Below are 13,141 nucleotides of genomic sequence, written 5' to 3' on the forward strand. Positions count from 1 at the left end.
TACCATTCACAGCAAAGCTAAGATCTCAACAATCCTTTACTAGGCAAGAGATCTATTCAAAAGCATAAAACTAAAACCAAAACCAAACAAAAAAACCCAAATAGGCCAACAGAAAAGGACTAGTGTGGTTGTAAGAGGTGCAGAGAATAGCATGATAGTACTTTTACTGCATAAACAACTGTAAATAAAAATCTAAACACAACTAGAAGGGTTTCTAGATTCAGAGCATCAAGGAAGAAACATTGCACCACTGATTTCTGGCTAAGAACTAACACACTATGAAAATGAAGGAAAGCAAACCTTTTGGCTGCCGTATGCCACAGCAATGCAGTAGAAATTTCATAACTCTAGGAAAGGAATGATGTACAAATGCCAATATTGGTTCTCTTCCGTGCTGATTTAATAGGATTTTTTTGGTGTCAGATGAAGTTAACAAATCTGGCTGAGAGAAGTCAGATCTGTCAATCCTTTCATCTTTACATGCATATCTGTAAGTTCCACTTTTCTCGCAAGTGTAACATTTTACACCTTTCATCCTTTCAATTCTTGACACAGAAATCATTTACACTTTTAAAGAACTAATGTACTGAACCATCTTGAGTAGATTTAGAACTTAAAAGCATTTGAATAAGTTATCAAAAATTGCAAGTTACTGAATAAAAACGTAATGAGATTACAAACTAGTGATGTAGGAGGTTATGTGAACAAAGCCTTCCAAAAGTATATCCATTGTAGTAGGAAAGCAAAATAAATAGAAAGTATTATAATAAAGTATATTATATCTTTATATTATATAGTATCTATATTATAATAAATTATATTATAATATTTTACTATAATAAAGTATAAAGCTTCTAGGCTATTGCTATCAAAACTTAAGCCCCTGTATATAAGGAGAAAAATGCTGATGCCTTTACATTCATTAGGTAAAACAGAATATTTCAAGTTCTCTGTGGTTGCTGTTGTGAGAGAGTAGAATGGATAAAGCAAAACAGCCCCCAAACACAGACTTCTCCAGCTGCTCAGAATATCTGCAAAACTGAGGACAAGAATAAAGCAGAGACCATCCTCTCCTCCCTCCCCCCATGCACACACAGAGGCACCCTCCCTGCTCTGCTGGCCCTCTCCTGCAGGCTGAGATCAATGAATCCTTGCTGCAGACATCCCCCTCACTTAAGGATGCTCGGTACTATTTACAGCATCCAGCCCAGTGGTTTTGCAGTTCTGTTGAGAACAATGTAAGTGGCTGAAGAGCAGAGGGAGAAAAAAGAATACCATTGGGCTTGACCTCTTTGCAAGGATATTAAGAGAAACAAATGCTTCCTGTGCCCTTTCCTTTCTCCTTGGGACAGATATTACTGGGCTCATTAAGTGGAAGGGGCCAAGCTCTGCACTGCTTCTGGACAGGGATATATAGACCTGCCTTGGCCTTCTGACACGTTGGTGAAACAGGCGTGTAGGCAGGAGGTAATGGCTGCACAGAGTGATTTGACAGCTTCAAGAGCTGCTCCAGCCTAACACATCAGAGCAGTGCACAGGGTACAGGGTTCCTACTGAGCCTGACAGGGAACCTGAGTGCAGCTTTGCTTTCCAAATATGCATCCAACACTTTGTATAGAGGACAGCAAAAGGCTTTTTTTTTTTCATAAATCCCACACTAATTTTTCATTGAGCAAGACTGAGCCACCTGAGCCACTCCAAAAAAAAAAAAAATCTGATATAATGGAAACCATCAGTCTCTTTCCTGAGGTAAAAGAAACTTGTCCCTACTTATCGGATTCCAGTGCTAACAGAATAATGCATGTTACAATTTTCTGTTTCTGTTGTCTTATCTAGTAAGTCAGCTCTTGGGAGGTATCAATTTTATAAGATTAAAAGTATAAGCCTCCCCTCACCTACTCATTTTTTCAATATTTAGAAAGAAATATAAGTCTTCCCTTGCCTAGTTATTTTTTTTCTAAACTTAGAAAGCAATAAAATTCACAGAAAATTCACTGGCACACTTCTAAAGTGAAGTAAGATAGAAAAATCTTACCTTTCTTAACACCACCCGTGTGTGTGTTTTGCTACAGTAGTGACATTTGTTACCATCATCTCCAAGAAGAATACTGCCATACAATAAAGACTGTAAGTGCTTTAAGAAGTTTATCAAACTCAGAAACATCTACAAAACAACAGAGGTGGAAATTAATGCTTATATTATTTTTTCATTTTTTTTCCATTTTTTATATGGAGAAAAAATCTAGAGTCAGATCTGTATTTTTTATGCATATGCATGAGCTGAGGTGTAAAATCTATCCTACAAAGAAAGAGCCAGACTTCTATTGGAATGTTTATTCCTCTGCTGAATTTTTTCATGAAGAAAAAAAGTAATGATATTTTTTGCAGCCTTATTTTTAAATTGTAGGCTGTGGATGAAGAATAACAGGATAAATTACAATTTGGCTTCAGGTCCATTTAGAGGTGAAGGATGCTTCAGAAAAACAGAGACCAGAAAACACCAAGTTCTGTCAGCACTGATAATGACATCATTGTTACTTGAAACACCTCTCTGCTATCAAATAAAAATCTACCAAGCCAGGGAATAAAATAATATTATTTTTTTCTATATTTTCTAGATTCTTTCTGCACAAAAAAAATTAAATAGACAATCTGATAGCATTTCCATCTATGACAGAACCAATCTGCCAACATTGATCTTGACTCTGAGTATGAACCTCTTATTTTTTAAAATACAAAGTTTTTAGAAGTCTTTCTACTGAATAGATGTGTAATTGTATGCCATGCTGAAACCTTGATGCATCTTGCACTGACATTTCCCACTGCAAATGTCGCTTCTGCTGAGGTTTTTCCTGCATTCATGCAGCTGCCTTTTATTTTCCCTGCTATTCCTTCTGGAGTTTTCACAATCCTGGTTAATCTTGACTAAGCCAGGGCATTTTTTCCTTGTCAGCAAAGCTCCATCTCACAATTCAACCTTTCTTACACATCATTAGTAGGTGTAGTGAATTTATCCAATACCCTTTAATGATCCCAAAGGGACACTGCTATTAGACTTTTTCTAGCTGAGAAAGCATTTACTTTGAGTTATTTTCTCTCATTCTTTTCTAAATTAGGACATGATCTTTGGGATTCAAACCACTGTTGCCTTTATTTCTGTATTTGTTCTTTTTATTCATAGATTCAACAAAATACTGAAAAAAATATTGGAAGATAATGAAACTCCATTGACCTTACTGGGATTTACACCCTTCCTTCAGAATTTAGCAGAGGTTTCCACATTTTTCTGGCTAGTTTACTGAATGGTATTTTTTTAAAAAACCTTATTAAAAGATTTTGAAAATAAAAATAAACCATCTGCTCCAATTTTCTCCTATCCACTATTTTTTCTTTGCAAGGCTTAGGAAGAATGAATTTATTATTGGTGGCTTACTGGTTCTTACTCATCACATTATGCTTTACCCAGGAGCTTTGTAAGTCTTACACCAATTTCTTCCAAGGCTATTTAAGCGTGACTTCTCTGCTCATGTTGTCAGGCTGACAAATTTCATCTCTTTGGAAATAAAATTTAAAAAATAAAAAAAAAAATAAAAAAAAAAAAAATAAAAAAGTGGAATGTTGGGTAACTGTTAAATCAGCAGTGTAATCAGTATTTTTGATTAATACAATTTTCATCTTAATATCTCAGTTCATCTCCTTTAGAGTGATGCTGCCTAGTCCTAGTGATTCTACTTCAAAATAATGTCATGTAGATTTCTTACTCTTTTTCTAAAAAAAAAACCCAGCCTTTTAATAATGGCTACATTGGTAGCCTAATACTTTAATATTTAATTTTACAGTCTGTTTTTAATACTGCAGTGAAATTATTTGCTTTTCCTGAGATTACCTTCTCCTTTCCAGTTGCTACTTTTGGAGCCTACTTAATTTTCCTGTTTTTTTGTTTTGTGTATTTAAAAAAAAATATTTCTTTCTTTTTTCAGTCAATACTTGAATAGTTGTACTATTACACTCTGGAAAGTGATACTTGCAAAAAGTGGAAAAACAAGTATATCAAATAGTCTGCAACAAGGATAGTGAAACAATAATTGTACTAGGAATAATGGAACAAAATTATGTTCATTTTTTGCCATTTGATTTGCATAAAATTGGCAAAAATGAGAGGCTATGCATGCATTGATCCCTGTCTTGTCTTCTTGATGTCATAAAAGAATTGAGTAGATTAAATTTTCCCTCAGTATTAACGTTGAAACAGACATTATATGCCAAGAATCTAAGTGGCATATTGTATTCATTCAATGCAACTATTTTCAGTAATTTGAAGAAATAACTCTCTTGCATAAATAAAACACTTTGTCAAGCACACAAGCAGTTATTTAATTAGCTGAAGACACTAATTTCCATAACTTCAGATAAGGGTAGAAATAATAACTATTAAGAATGACATTATATCCCTGAAGTAACAAAGTTTATTGCCCCAGAGGAGCACAAAGATGCGTGTGGCATCTCCTGTTTGTGTACCTGGGCACTGGAGGTGCGTCAGGGTTGGCTGGTGAGACCCAACAGTGTGAAAGTCCTTGTTCCCCTAGCCCAGCAGCCAAAGAAGAGGTCTGGAACACATGAAATCGAGTTTTCAAGGTTGTTTATTTCTCCTTATCTATAATATTTTCTCTCTGACCTGCTGAGCTCCGCCTAGTACAGAAGCCATAGCAGTCTGGCCAGTGTCTACCTTTTATATCAAAAGTTATGTATAGTCTGTTTATAACAAAGCACCACTATCTAACATCTATGTTGGACAGTGTGTCCTTATCCTAAACCAATAGAAAAGTGTCACTATCACACCAAGACATGGAGGACTGGAATAAAGAAGAAAAGGCTAGGACACGCCCAGATTCCTCCTTCTTGTACCCCTGAATTACATTCTAAAAAAACCCAAAATTCTACTTTTCCACCCTGTGTCAATTCCCCTATTACACTACTCAAACCCTTTTGACTTGTAATTCCTCATATAGAGTTGGCAGCCACTCCCATGGGCTAGAATTGAAGCCACAGGTGTTTTTGACTTCTTGCCAAGGTCCCCGAGCCCCCTGCCAGGATCTCAAGACATCCAGGGCAGACAGAGGGATGTCCTGGACTCTGACAGTGGTGCTGCAGGGGGAGGCTGAAGAAGCTGTGAGTTCAGATGCTGACCTTATCCACGGCCTTAGCCAGGGATAAAGGCTCAGGATGTGCCATGGGCAGGTCTGGCTGCACAGGTGGACATGCAGGATGGTTCTCTCTGGGGCTGACTGCTGAGGGAAACATTCTCACCAGCTTGACAAGTTTTTCCTCATGAGCAGGGCTTTGGACCAGTTTTCAAAGGTGCCAGAGGAAAAAATCTGCAGCCCTTTCTCTCTCCTCTTTTCAGGTTATAGATTTAGAATCTATGTGACCAAAGCCAAGGAGAGAGAGAGAGAACTGAAAAGGTTCTAAGAAAGGGAGAATGCAAAGTGAGCCATCAAACACCTGCAGTACAGATCCACAAGCAGAAACACAGAATCAGTTCGGGTACAAAAATCTCTGAGATCATCAAGTCCAACCTATGACCTAACATTACCTTGTGAACCAGACCATGGCCATGTCCAGTCTTTCCTTAAACACCTCCAGGGATGGTGACTCCACCTCTCTGGGCAGCCCATTCCAAAACCTTTTACATAACGAAATTCTTCCTGATGTTCAAACTGCTGCAGCTTAAGACTTTGTCCTGTTGTCCTGTCACTGGTTGTGTGGGAGAAGAGGCTGAACCCCACCTGGCTCCAGCCTCCTGCCAGGGAGCTGTAGAGGGTGACAAGGTCATCCTTGGGCCTCCCTTTCAGGCTAGACAGCCCCAGCTCCCTAACTGCTCCTCAAAGAACATGCACTCCAGACACTGACAGAAATATCTGTCGAACAGCAGTTGAAAAATGGGAGAGACACAAAGTGCAGATTTTTCTGATCAGAAGGCTCTTTCAATATAGAAGCTACTTGAGGTATCCAAGGGGCAGAAACTGGAAAGACCTAAAGCTCAGGACTTTATAGGAATGGGAATACATTCCCTAGTAGGATGAGAATATAACAACTATCAGAGGCTTTCTTTGAAAAAGCATTAAGGCAGGACATAGTTGTCTATTCAGTTCTTCAGATGTGCTAGGGACTGCTTTTTTATTTCATGAAGTGGAGGAAATTACACAGAAAGCAGCTATTTTAGATTTAATTCTAATTGTTAGGAGGAAGTGGTTGAGAATCTTAAAGTGGAAGTTAATTCAAGAGAAAAAGATCATAAAAATGATAAGTCTTCCATTCTTCCTTTAAATTGCAACTAACAAAATAAGGCTAATGGACTTCAAATAGCTCAGGGAAATACAAGTATCTAGCAGTGATAAGGAAAAAAGAATATAAGAGATAAAGAGAGGACAGCAAATTATCTTAACGTGGAAGAAAGTTTAGAAGCACATCAAAAATTAAGATGATTGTATCAAAAATTCTTTAACGATCTGAAAATCTAAAAGAAAGCCATAAAATATAGAAAAAATACACATATAATGGCAAATATAAAGAAATAGCACAAGCAAGCCAGAATAAAATGAAAAAAATGCTGAAGAACAGAATAAGCCACAAGTGGCATGATGATACTCATATTCAGTTCAAATGGGACAGATCTGTGCTGGAAATAATAGTACCTTCCACTGTTTTCCACAAGGATTACACCACATTACAATGCCTTGTCAATCGTTTTCGACCTATTTGCCTCTCCAAATTCTCCATCTCATACCAATCTGTAGCTCTTGAATTCCTCTAAAAGCAATTTCACAACTTGAAGCAAAGACAGATGGTGGAGTTTCATTTTCTCAGGTGCCTTTCCCAGCCACGTTGACTTTAACTGTCCACTGCCACCACAGGATGAGACATGAATCTGGCCCACTGAAATGAATCCCATGTATCACAGTTTACATCTGTCAGAGTCACACGTGGTCACATTAAATATTAAAATGATGTTCAAAACAAGATTATGAAATACGATTTTCAACTGTGTCTCACAGAGAATATCTGTGGCTTCATCACTGCTAAAAAAAAAGTTATTACCTGTGCAGCAGTATCAAGAGAGCCACACACTGAAAAGTAATACTGCAGATGGGTTATACCTCTAACTACAAATAGTGTTGTTATGCCATGAAGACAAATAGCTTCAGGCTATAAAAAAGCCTGAGAAAAGGAAGGTTTAATAAAATCTTGTGGGAAAAAAAATTGATGCGAAATATTCTTACTTCACAACGCTCTTTTACACTGCAATATAAATATCTGTACTTTGTGCTTCTGTATTTTCCTCCTTTCTCTCAGTTTTCTAGCCTACGGGAAGATTGCTTTGTCATTTACCCAAAAATAAAATGAGAAAAATCCTAATTTGGTCTGAGTTGCTTTCCATCCATTTAATTAATTCAAATGCCTAATTACACTGACAGATATTTTTTGTTATAAACTTTGTCTATATAATTTACTGGCTGAAAAGCCACTATAATTTAAGGCATATTATAAAGTTTCATCCTCATGTTAAAAGGTTAACATACCTGTGCAAACACATGAACAGGAATGTGCACATAACAAACACATAGTAGCAGACTTTTAAAATTTTTTAATTGTTCTAGGATTTTTTTTAAATTCACCTTACCTCACCTACATGTACACCTTATTCCAGACTCTGCCTTTATGAAGTAGAAATATCCAGGTGTTACTTCCCTTGCTGAAAGGAACTGTCTTCAGCAAATACCAATAACGCCTCAAATAAAAAGGCTGTTTGATGTCCAAGGTTGGGTATGAACACCTGCCAAATATAAAACAAATGTCAATTTTATAAATAACTGTTAGTATTCCTGTGAGTATTTTGGGCAAAAATCTCTCTGAAGAATGTCAGAAAATTGTACCTGCAGAACAGCAGCACTTCATGTAAAGGATAGGTTTAGACGCTGGGCTTTCACAAGCTTGTATGGTCTAGAATTAAAGAGAATAAACTCAGGAATTTCAGCCATGGCCTCGAGGAAAAACTGGTTTATGTGCCTTTGATGGCTCCTTGCCTCTTAACTAGAAGAAAATGCTGGCAGTACAGTCAGCTTCCTCAAGGAAAGAATGCAGAAACCTCTCTGTGGAATGGTGGTAGCAATTCACACCTGAGGAATTCTGAAGCCAGCAAAGCCCCGTGTAACTGCTGGGCAGCTGGTGCTGTCTCCACCTCCAGAGGTAACATAAAAACAGAGGTGATGAAATCCATGTGGGAGATTAAAAAATTCTTCATGTTTAGTGACCTTAAAAAGAAGAGGAACATTGAAAAGACAGACCTCATCTGAGCATGGAAATGTGACACTGTCTTCAGCAAGCATTCAGCCAAACCTGTGAAAAGCTCGAGATTTTCTCTTGGTTCCTCCAAGAAAAGACATTTCACGTACAAAATTAATTTGTAAAGGCTTACAGTAAAAAGAAGCAGCCATAATAATCAACCTAGGACACATTCTTTTAAGAAATGAATTTTTCATTTTTTCTTTTCTTGATCACCCATTTGGGATCAAGAATCAGAGCAGAGAATCCTCATCCATGTCCGTGTATTTGCATCAGAAGTTAAGATATGATTATGTGGTGGAGAGCATGGGGGGAGCTCTGGAAAAAAGTTAGGAGATTCTTCAAAAAAGAATTATGGAAGAGAAAAAGCATGTAAATAATTTAGTACATTTCTTGAACTCTGGGCAAGAACAGAGCCTACAATCTCCAAACCTCAAGAATGTCCTTGTTTTGCAAATTTGATGCTTTTCTTTGCCTAATGACTGCTCTCTGAACTTACTTCCAAAACTTTTGACATTGTGTCTGTGCAAAAACCACCACATTGTGTTTTATACAAGGGCTGTCTCTCACGTGCCTGTGTCAGAGGGCATCTGCATTATGAAGCAAGACAAGAACAGTCCCTAAATTAAGGGAGAAAGAGGGAGGGAAGGCAAGAGTCTGTCACACTGTCTATTATGGCAGCTGATTTTCACATCTGCAAAGAAATATAAGTGTAATTCAGAGGGTTTGTCAAGGGAAATATGATTGAATTATCTCTATAGCCCAGCTGAAAGGTGAAATGATGAGCAACCTGGAATTAAATTAAAAACCTAAACCCATTAAAGTATTCAGATTTCCCAGACTAAGATAAAAGTGAAAACCTTTGAAATTAAGCAGTCTTCCTACCCTTATCTCTGAAGCTGAAGACGCTGCTGCTTTGGATAACACAAAGGAAGCCAGACTGGATTATTGCTCATTTGAACACTGGTTCTCAAATGCACCATATTTTCCTCAAGAAATGAACATTATTCGTTTCAGCTTATACTGGATATCAAAGTAGCTGTAGAAAAGGACACAAAATAAATTACCAACCATCCTTTGATCCCAACACACTCCCACTGCTCCACTTCCCCACTCCAGAGAACAATGTAAAGGAACCAAATCTCCCCTATTCTCAGCACAGAACTGCACGTCCTGAATCTTTCAAAGCTCATTCCTTTTCTGAAGAATGTCTTTATTCTTAATAAATTTGAAACTATGCACAAGATTTCCTCAAATGACAGTTTTCTCACATGATTTCTCCTTTGCCTTCAAAGTGATTCCTCCTAAAATATAATTCCTAAGTCCCAAATTGTCTGGCTTGAAGAGACAAACAAATAGTTCTCTTTGAGGAATCAAAGTCTGTTCATCCATCCCATCACAAGGAAGTACATTTCTGTACAGATGTATTCCATTCTTATGTGCAGTATAAACACAAAAACAAATGTGTTTTTCTGTTTAAACTCATTTTCATGTCGGGGCAGTTACGCTTTTGCCACATGTGAAATAAATTCTTGTCTGCTTTCATAAAGGCATTAGAGAATAATAATGATAAAACAACACCATCTAACCTTTATTCTCAAAAGTGCAGTTAAAGGCTGAGTCACAGCCTGACAACTTAAATTAATGCAAAAACTTATAAAATCCCTATATAATCTCACAAAACCATACCTTAAATAGAGCCATGAGGGATCAAAATCAAAATTCCTTCACATGTAACAAATGAGACCCAGTCTTCAGTGTATTTATTTATTCAGGTGATGCACCTATATCCCTTTCCTTCTGTCTGTTTACAAAGTCTTCAGGCCAGGCACTTTTTCTTTGAAACTTGCATGGCATTAACATCATGAACCCCAATCCCAACAAGGGTCAATGGACAGAACATTAATAGAAATATTTACTTATATTGTGTTATAATAATAGTTTTAGTTATAGGGAAAAACTGTCACTTTTCAACTGCACTTTGAATACAAGAAAGATTGAAGGCAAAACTGTTTCTACCTCCACAATGGAAGCAGCTCCATTCTTCAGGAGGAGCAACAGCTAACTTACCCTGATATGAGCTACATCAAAGGGCACAGAATTACCAGAAGGAAGCTAAAGGAAGAAATAATTATTATGATCATGCTTCTACAATCAAAATGTTCCAGTAATATTTTTACAGCCTTCAGAAACTCCTCAGTGGAGAAAAGTCATTACTGTACTTTAGTATTACTCCTCAAGCATTTGCCTATATGCCAGATAACAATGTGGATATCAATGGAGATTCCCTTAATAAACATTTTTTAAAATTAAACTTTAAATATAAAACATCAAAAATGGTATTATTTCTTCCACCATCAAAATATTATGCTGGTGTAGTTAAATTTCCCTTTAGCCTTGGGTTTGGATTCTACAAAATTAAATATTCCATCTCAAACCACATATGGTAGTTCAGTGATTTACACCTCATCTAATTTTGCTAGACATCAGAAACCCTTTTAATGAGTACTTGGAGGGTTTCATTCCATTATAGTCCCAAAGAAGCTGATGCTGCGTTTTCTTTCAAATTCAAAAATTTAGTTGGCTGACATCCAACTTGCAATCAAATAATAATGAATTTTTAAAACAACTCCTTCCCAGGCAGAATCTCAAGAATAAAATCAAAAAAAAAAATTATAAGAACAAATGTCTCAGATTTATACACCTCTTTGCAGCAACTGTCCAGAGGATGAAGCACATTGCTAGAATCTCTCAGAAATAGAACCAGTAAGATTTTGAATGTTTCTTCATCTAAAAAATTGAAAATAATAACAATTTCACATGTTCACTGTTCCCGCTTGATTCAAAAGAATAAGCTAAAAGCAAACACAATCTGAAAAAAACATCTATTTAAAACCTTCTATACTGTTAACTGTTCTTTGCATTTGACAGAAGGAAAGCACAGTAGAAACCTAAATATATATATATATATATATATATATATACAATCACGGAAGATAGACAGGATTGATTTTGAGGAACCATGGCAGAGAATAAATAAACAAGAGGTTTGAGTACTAGGCTCAATTCTACCACTGGTTTTCTACATGGGCAAGTCAGAGAATTCCATTTATCTGCATTTGATTTCAAAACCTACAACATCCTTTGCAATGCACCCTTTCTTTTACTCATCCTCCCCCTCGTCTGCCTACCTGTTCTCACAACATCATGCATGGAAAACCCCCTGCCACTCGAAAAGAAAAGGCACCTCTGTGCATTCCTGCAAGCAAAGCAAAAATAAAAGGACCCCGAATGTTATCACAGACTGTTTGGAGAACAGTGAACAGAGGATTTCCCAATTTGTTTATACCAGGTTTGAATGAGCTCACTTTCCTCTGCCTTTCATCTGATGGTTTGCAAGAGTCCTCTCCCCATTATAAAGATGATTTTCATAAAGGAAAACACCATCCATTATCCCAGTGAAAAGTATATGGCCCATTGGAATATACTTCATGTGTATAATTGATGTCTTGCTAGAAAGCTGGGTTGTCAGGAGCTGCTGAGGTGGCCAGGTGCTCTTTGTGATGACATTTGTAAACACATCTACCACCAACTGTTAAAAACCAGTTATTTATTTATTGTTTTAATACTACAAACTTCCAAGTGTCACCTGATCTGGTAGCTATTATAATTTCTATAATAAATATTAACAAAACAACAAAACAAAAAAGATCATTCTAGCCAGAATTTAATCAAAACCCCACTCTCCTGCATATAAACAAAATCTTGCCATCCCATGCACGTTGCTTTCCAGCTTTTTCTGGGGGTAAAAGAACACTAATTTCCCCTTATTTCTTCATGTAGGTTAGGTGGCAGTTCAGCTTTTATACAGAAGCAATTTTTATTTCCTGAAAGACAGAATTATGTCTTTGGATGCAGTGACCCTCCTTCAGATCCTTTTATTTCCATAGAAATATAAAGCTGGAAGGGAGGTCACCTAGCCCTGGCTTTCTCTTTTTTAATCTAAAAGAGTCCCAGTTCACACAGTCTTTCTTCAGAGATCATATTTTCTAGACCTCTGACTGGTCTCTAACATCTCTCACAATTCTGTTCCAAAACCCACTTTGACAGTTATTCCTTTGTTCTGAAAGGGAATTGATTCTAAGGAAAAATTAAATTATTATTAAACTTTCCTTTTCCCTTTTTCTTTGTCCTTTTTCTTCTTCTTTTTTTTTTTTTTTTTTTTTTCATTTCTTCACTGGTAAATGCAACCCAGGTCAAGATTCTTTTCCAGTTATAACATGTCCTAAGTCATAACAACTTCTTCCTCAGTTGCTGAGCATGCTCCATTTTTATATGTGTGCACAATTTACTAGCACATAACTAACATTATTTAGAGTTTAACATTCATCAACACGCTAAGTATTTCCTTTGTGAATTGCCCCAAAAGAAGTTTTTCATTATTTCAAAGTGTACTCCTTTAGTGGGGACTGGAATTTCCTTGACAGAAAGCATTTTGCAAAGTGTTTTTTTCTGTTATTACATGCACTAAAGATTAAGAAATTGAGCAATATAATTTTTACCATTGGATAACTGAGATAAATATTTTCTTATGACTGGATGAAGAGATTAATGCACTGACTCAGTACATTTCTACTATTTTCATGAAATGAATATAGTAATCAGCCCTGGAATTGTCATAAACATCCTAAAACACAGGCAAAAATCAGGCCACCATGGAATACTGTGATCATTTCTATGCAAATGCCTTGCAGTTCTTTCTGATGCTGCATTTTTTAGGATGTTATCTTGGAAAGTT

This window comes from Vidua macroura, chromosome 8 (genome assembly GCF_024509145.1).
Source record: "Vidua macroura isolate BioBank_ID:100142 chromosome 8, ASM2450914v1, whole genome shotgun sequence".
Classification (NCBI taxonomy): Eukaryota; Metazoa; Chordata; class Aves; order Passeriformes; family Viduidae; genus Vidua; species Vidua macroura.